Here is a 6,599-nt window from a genome sequence, read left to right as displayed (position 1 = left end):
TCTTCGTGGTATAGGCTAGAACTGATGGTGGCATTCAAGAGAATCCGGAAGGTCTAACCTTGTCTGTGGTATTCTGAGTAGGATTCAATGATTGAATGACTGTGACGTGCTTCAAACTCCTGAGGGCGGGGCGTTAGTGACAGACGCAAAAGAATCACTGGATTCTATTCCGGCCTGATCGAGAACCGACAGATGGATAGCCGTGCCGTGACAGGGTGCGTTGAACATTTCCACTGAGAGGATGGGAGGTAGCCACTGACAACGGTGAAACCCTTGCTTAAGCTTGCCATGGAAAGGAGTAAGAAGGATTGGATGAAGACAGTAGGAAAGCAGAGAGAGACGGAAGGGACAAGCATCTTCATACACTTATCTGAAATTCCTACCAATGAATTACATAAGTATCTCTATCTTTATCTTTATGTTTTATTCGTATATCACCATACCCATTTGAGTTTGCCTGACTAAGATTTACAAGGTGACCATAGCTTACTTCATACCAACAATCTCTGTGGGATCGACCCTTACTCATGTAAGGTTTATTACTTGGACGACCCAGTACACTTGCTGGTTAGTTGTGCGAAGTTGTGTTTATGCCATGGTATTGAACACCGAGTTTTTGGATTCATTACCGGGGATTATTTGATTTGTGAAAAGTATTGATCACAATTTCGTGCACCAGTTAATGTGACTCTTAACGTGGGCAATGATGGCTTCGAGAGCGTTATTGGCAATCACTTTTCTCATTAACTTTGCAAGTTACTTCCCATTCCACGTTAGTGGCCACGTTAATTAGATTAACGTGACTGCTAAGTGGTTCTTCCTTGCTTCTTTTGGTCCTGAAATCAAGCAATAGAGTGCATCAAAGTTCTAGTCCAAGTCATGGGTAATGCAACATACAATTTGTCACTAAATTCATGCAAAATCCTCATGTAATCATGTAAAATGCACAATGTATGCTTGAATCAAGGTGTAAGTGAATATCTACCCAAAACTAGCTTATTTCCTAAGGAAATGCATGAAACTACCCTAAAAACAGTAAAGAAAAGGTCAGTGAAACTGGCCAAGATGCCCTGGCATCACCAACACACAGCTTGCCATAGAAGGAACCTTGTGTGCGTGAAGAAGATGACAGTAGGAAAGCAGAGATTCAGAAGACAAAGCATCTTCAAAACTCCAACACATTCTCCATTACTGCGTAACAATTACTAATTTCATGCTCTTTTACTTTTTACAATTAAACTAAAGAACCCTATTGGTATCCTGACTAAGAATAATAAGATAACCATAGCTTGCTTCAAGCCAACAATCTCCATGGGATCGACCCTTACTCACGTAAGGTATTACTTGGACGACCCAGTGCACTTGCTGGTTAGTTGTGCGGAATTACATAGTATGAGTGTAATTTTCGTGCACCATTTTCCTGCAATTCCTTGAGAAGACGACCCGAGGTTTAAATACTTCGGTTATCAATTTTATTGGGTTTGCTTAAGTGACAAACAAAACTTTTGCACGAAAGGGATTCCTTGCCGGTTTAGAAGCTATACTTGCAACGAGGATTTATTTTGTGAAAATTCAAGACCACGCAGGAATTCCGATCGTCATAGAAACTTAGTCACACTTTTAGCATTGAACAATTTAGGTATGTAATAAAATTAACTTTCACTAAATGTACTAGATAAGCCACCTTTCCGATTCCGGTGACATTAGGAAAAAAGACTAAAATATCTCATTTCCAACTTCTAACTCTTGTGCAATGACACAGATAAATGCTGGTATACTTGCAGTTTGACGAATATATAGTTACCCACCTTGAATAGCACAACATTATTCACAAGTTCATTATTTTGGAATCTATAGAAGAAAGTGGCACCCGAAAAATTTATAACGGGGAGAAGGACAAAGCGGGCATTGATGCGGGAGGATGTTGATAACGCTGTGGTGGCAAAGCATCAATAACATCTAGTGAGGTTGGACAGAAAGTGATGCAATACTTGTGCTAAAGTCAAATAAAATTAAGCCAAGCGGTGAATATTCCCCTTCCCTGAACAAAAAAAATTATTTTTTACATATTTTTTTAATACTGTATGATATTTACTCATTGAACAAATGAACAGTAATATGATGGGTATAAATGATACACAATAATGTGGCTTAATTTGTTGTTACAGCGCCGTGAGTGTAAGGTAGAGATAGAACTCAATCACACTTTAAGAATTGAACAATTTAGGTATGTAATCAAATTAATTTACACTAAATGCAGTAGACAAGCCACCTTCTGAATTCTAGTGACAACAAAAAAAAAAGACCAAAATATCTCATTCCCAGCTTCTGACTCTTGCGCCATGCCACTGATTGCTACTGGTGTGGCTGTAGTTTAAGGAATACATAGTTATCCACCTTGAATAGCACAACATTATTCGCAAGTTCTTCCTTTTACCAGCCATATAAGAAAGTGGCACCTGAAAAAGTTTCAACAGGGAGATAGGCAAAGTGGACATTGATGCAGGAGGCTGTTGATAATGCTGTGGCAGCAAAGCATCAATAACATCTGGTGAGATTGGCTGGAAAGTGATGCAATACCTGTGGTGAATTCAGATGAAATGAAGCCAGGCGGTGAAAACTCTCCTTCCCTAAAGGAAAAAATATTTTTCACTTATTTTTTTCAATACTGTATGATATTTACTCATTGAACTAATGTACCATAATATGATGGGTATAAATGATAGACAATAATGTAGCTTGATATGTTGTTACTATTGCCATGAGTATAAGGTAGTGTAGAAACTTAGTCACACTTTTAGAATTGAACAATTTAGATAGGTAATAAAATTAACTTTCACTAAATGTAGTAGATAAGCCACCTTTCTGATTCCGGTGACATTAGGAAAAAAGACTAAAATATCTCATTTCCAACTTCTAACTCTTGTGCCATGACACAGATTGCTGCTGGTATACTTGCAGTTTGACGAATATATAGTTACCCACCTTGAATAGCACAACATTATTCACAAGTTCATTATTTTGGAAAATATAGAAGAAAGTGGCACCCGAAAAATTTATAACGGGGAGAAGGACAAAGCAGGCCTTGATGCGGGAGGATGTTGATAACGCTGTGGTGGCAAAGCATCAATAACATCTAGTGAGGTTGGACAGAAAGTGATGCAATACTTGTGCTAAAGTCAAATAAAATTAAGGCAGGCGGTGAATATTCCCCTTCCCTGAACAAAAAAAAATATTTTTTACATATTTTTTTAATACTGTATGATATTTACTCGTTGAACAAATGAACAGTAATATGATGGGTACAAATGATACACAATAATGTGGCTTAATTTGTTATTACAGTGACGTGAGTGTAAGGTAGAGATGGAACTCAATCACACTTTAAGCATTGAACAATTTAGGTATGTAATCAAATTAATTTACACTAAATGCAGTAGACAAGCCACCTTCCGGATTCTAGTGACAACAGAAAAAATGACCAAAATATCTCATCCCCAGCTTCTGACTCTTGCACCTGCCACTGATTGCTAGTTGTGTGGCTGTAGTTTGAGGAATACATAGTTACCCACCTTGAATAGCACAACATTATTCACAAGTTCTTCCTTTTACCAGCCATATAAAAAAGTGGCACCTGAAAAAGTTTCAACAGGGAGACAGGCAAAGTGGACATTGATGCGGGAGGCTGTTGATAATGATGTGGCAGCAAAGCATCAATAACATCTGGTGAGATTGGCTAGAAAGTGATGCAATACTTGTGATGAATTCAGATGAAATGAAGCCAGGCAGTGAAAACTCTCCTTCCCTAAAGGAAAAAATATTTTTCACTTATTTTTTTCAATACTGTATGATATTTACTCATTGAACTAATGTACCATAATATGATGGGTATAAATGATAGACAATAATGTAGCTTGATATGTTGTTACTATTGCCATGCGTATAAGGTAGTGTAGAAACTTAGTCACACTTTTAGCATTGAACAATTTAGGTATGTAATAAAATTAACTTTCACTAAATGTAGTGGATAAGCCACCTTTCTGATTCCAGTGACATTAGGAAAAAAGACTAAAATATCTCATTTCCAACTTCGAACTCTTGTGCCATGACACAGATTACTGCTGGTATACTTGTAGTTTGACGAATATATAGTTACCCACCTTGAATAGCACAACATTATTCACAAGTTCATTATTTTGGAATCTATAGAAGAAAGTGGCTCCCGAAAAATTTATAATGGGGAGAAGGACAAAGCGGGCATTGATGCGGGAGGATGTTGATAACACTGTGGTGGCAAAGCATCAATAACATCTAGTGAGGTTGGACAGAGAGTGATGCAATACTTGTGCTAAAGTCAAATAAAATTAAGCCAGGCGGTGAATATTCTCCTTCCCTGAACAAAAAAAATATTTTTTACATATTTTTTTAACACTGTATGATATTTACTCACTGAACAAATGAACAGTAATATGATGGGTATAAATGATACACAATAATGTGGCTTAATTTGTTGTTACAGCGCCGTGAGTGTAAGGTAGAGATGGAACTCAATCACACTTTAAGCATTGAACAATTTAGGTATGTAATCAAATTAATTTACACTAAATGCAGTAGACAAGCCACCTTCCGGATTCTAGTGACAACAGAAAAAAAGACCAAAATATCTCATCCCCAGCTTCTGACTCTTGCGCCATGCCACTGATTGCTACTGGTGTGGCTGTAGTTTGAGGAATAGATAGTTACCCACCTTGAATAGCACAATATTATTCGCAAGTTCTTCCTTTTACCAGCCATATAAGAAAGTGGCACCTGAAAAAGTTTCAACAGGGAGACAGGCAAAGTGGACATTGAGCCATATAAGAAAGTGGCACCTGAAAAAGTTTCAACAGAGAGACAGGCAAAGTGGACATTGATGCGGGAGGCTGTTGATAATGCTGTGGCAGCAAAGCATCAGTAACATCTGGTGAGATTGGCTGGAAAGTAATGCAATACCTGTGGTGAATTCAGATGAAATGAAGCCAGGCGGTAAAAACTCTCCTTCCCTAAAGGAAAAAATATTTTTCACTTATTTTTTTTAATACTGTATGATATTTACTCATTGAACTAATGTACCATAATATGATGGGTATAAATGATAGACAATAATGTAGCTTGATATGTTGTTACTATTGCCATGAGTATAAGGTAGTGTAGAAACTTAGTCACACTTTTAGCATTAAACAATTTAGATAGGTAATAAAATTACCTTTCACTAAATGTAGTAGATAAGCCACCTTTTCGATTCTAGTGATAATAGGAAAAAAGACCAAAATATCTCATTTACAACTTCTAACTCTTACGCCATGACACAGATTGCTGCTGGTATACCTTTATTAGTTTGACGAATACATAGCTACCCACCTTGAATAGTTCAACATTATTCACAAGCTCAATATTTTTGAAGCCACATAAGAAAGTGGCACCCAAAAACGTTATAACAGGGAGAAGGACAATGTGGGCATTGATTCAGAAGGCTATTGATAATGCTATGACGCCAAAGCATCAATAACATCTGGTGAGGTTGGCAGAAAGTGATGTAATACTTGTGTTAAAGTTAAATAAAATTAAGCCAGGCGGTAATACTCCCCTTTCCTGAAGAAAAAAAATATTTTTTACATATTTTTTTAAATACTGTACAATTTTTACCCATTGAACAAATGTACAATTATTTGATGGGTATAAATGATACACAATAATTTGGCTTAATATGCTGTTACTAGTGCCATGAGTGTAAGGTAGAGATGGAACTCAGTCACACTTTAAGCATTAAACAATTTAGGTATGTAATTAAATTAATTTACACTAAATACCGTAGATAAGTAATAGACAAAATTGTGACTCATACTTTTCACAACTTGAACAATTCCTAGTAATGGCTCCAAAAACTTGGTGCACAATACTATGGTTCACACACATTCTTCACAACTTCACACAACTAACCAGCAAGTGCACTGGGTCGTCCAAGTAATAAACCTTACGTGAGTAAGGGTCGATCCCACGGAGATTGTTGGTATGAAGCAAGCTATGATCATCTTGTAAATCTCATTCAGGCGGATTATAATGGTTATAATGGATTTCGAATATAAAGATAAATAAAGCATAAAATAAAGATAGAGATACTTATGTAATTCATTGGTGGGAATTTCAGATAAGCGCATGAAGATACTGTGTTCCTTCTGAATCTCTGCATTCCTATTGCTTTCACCCAATCATTCTTACTCCTTTCCATGGCAAGCTGTATGTTGGGGATCACCGTTGTCAATGGCTACTGTCCGTCCTCTCAGTGAAAATGGTCCAGGTGCGCTGTCACCGCATGGCTAATCATCTGTCAGTTCTCGATCACATTGGAATAGAATCCAGTGATTCTTTTGCGTCTGTCACTACGCCCAACACTCGCGAGTTTGAAGCTTGATAAACCCCAATTTGACGGTTTATCTTGTATTGGATTTAGAGTATTTTGATGACCTTTTCTCGCATTTAACCTATGAATTAGCATGGTTTTGTAATCTCTCTCGTATTTGTGCTTAAGTGTAAAAGCATGCTTTTTAAGCCTTATTTTG

This window comes from Arachis duranensis, chromosome 10, assembly GCF_000817695.3.
Source record: "Arachis duranensis cultivar V14167 chromosome 10, aradu.V14167.gnm2.J7QH, whole genome shotgun sequence".
Taxonomy (NCBI): Eukaryota; Viridiplantae; Streptophyta; class Magnoliopsida; order Fabales; family Fabaceae; genus Arachis; species Arachis duranensis.
Note: the sequence above shows the minus strand (reverse complement) of the source record.